General features: G+C 38.8%; 1 pseudogene; it reads left to right on the top strand.

The window, feature by feature from the left end:
* LOC107139328 lies at window positions 1–658 on the top strand (annotated as a pseudogene).

Below are 658 nucleotides of genomic sequence, written 5' to 3'. Positions count from 1 at the left end.
ATGAGCCACCAGACAAGAATGGACTGGATGTGCCTGTGAAATTGTCTGATGAGATATGGCTACCTCAGTTGGGAGAAAATTGGCCTTAAAGCTAGTCTCAAAAATGTTCTGGATTTGGTTGGGCCATGCAGACTGCTGCCTATATCTTTATCAAAGCAAGTGAAAGGATGACAAAGCCATTTTGAAGATATGCTTGATTATTTTTGTGATATCCGTGAACTACTTCAGTTCCTCATATTCCTAGAAGGGATTGATTTCACAGAAAACAGGAAATCTCAAAGTAATGATTTTGCTAAAAATAATGGACTTCAGAAATATAAATATGTCTCACAGCCAAGAGCTACAGGCTTTGCTTTTGTAGCAGACCGTCCAAGAGAAGGTAAGAATCTTGATGCTATCCTTGACCTCACTGCGGCATATCACAACATTCCTCAAACAGAGAGATGCCTCCTCCATGGGAACTTCCCCAAGAAAATCCACTTTCATGTCCACTGACATAAAATATGTTGTATGTCCAAGAAGAACCTTCATCCATATTACTAAAAGCATTATACATATTCAATGAAAATACCAGTGGCATTCCTCACAGAACTAAAAACACAGTTCTGAAATTCATTTGGAAGAATGGGAGATGCAGAATAGCCACATAATCCTAAAC

The sequence above is a fragment of the Marmota marmota genome, unplaced genomic scaffold (assembly GCF_001458135.2).
Source record: "Marmota marmota marmota unplaced genomic scaffold, marMar, whole genome shotgun sequence".
NCBI classification, from domain to species: Eukaryota; Metazoa; Chordata; class Mammalia; order Rodentia; family Sciuridae; genus Marmota; species Marmota marmota.
Note: the sequence above shows the minus strand (reverse complement) of the source record. Positions and strands in the feature narration are given on the sequence as shown.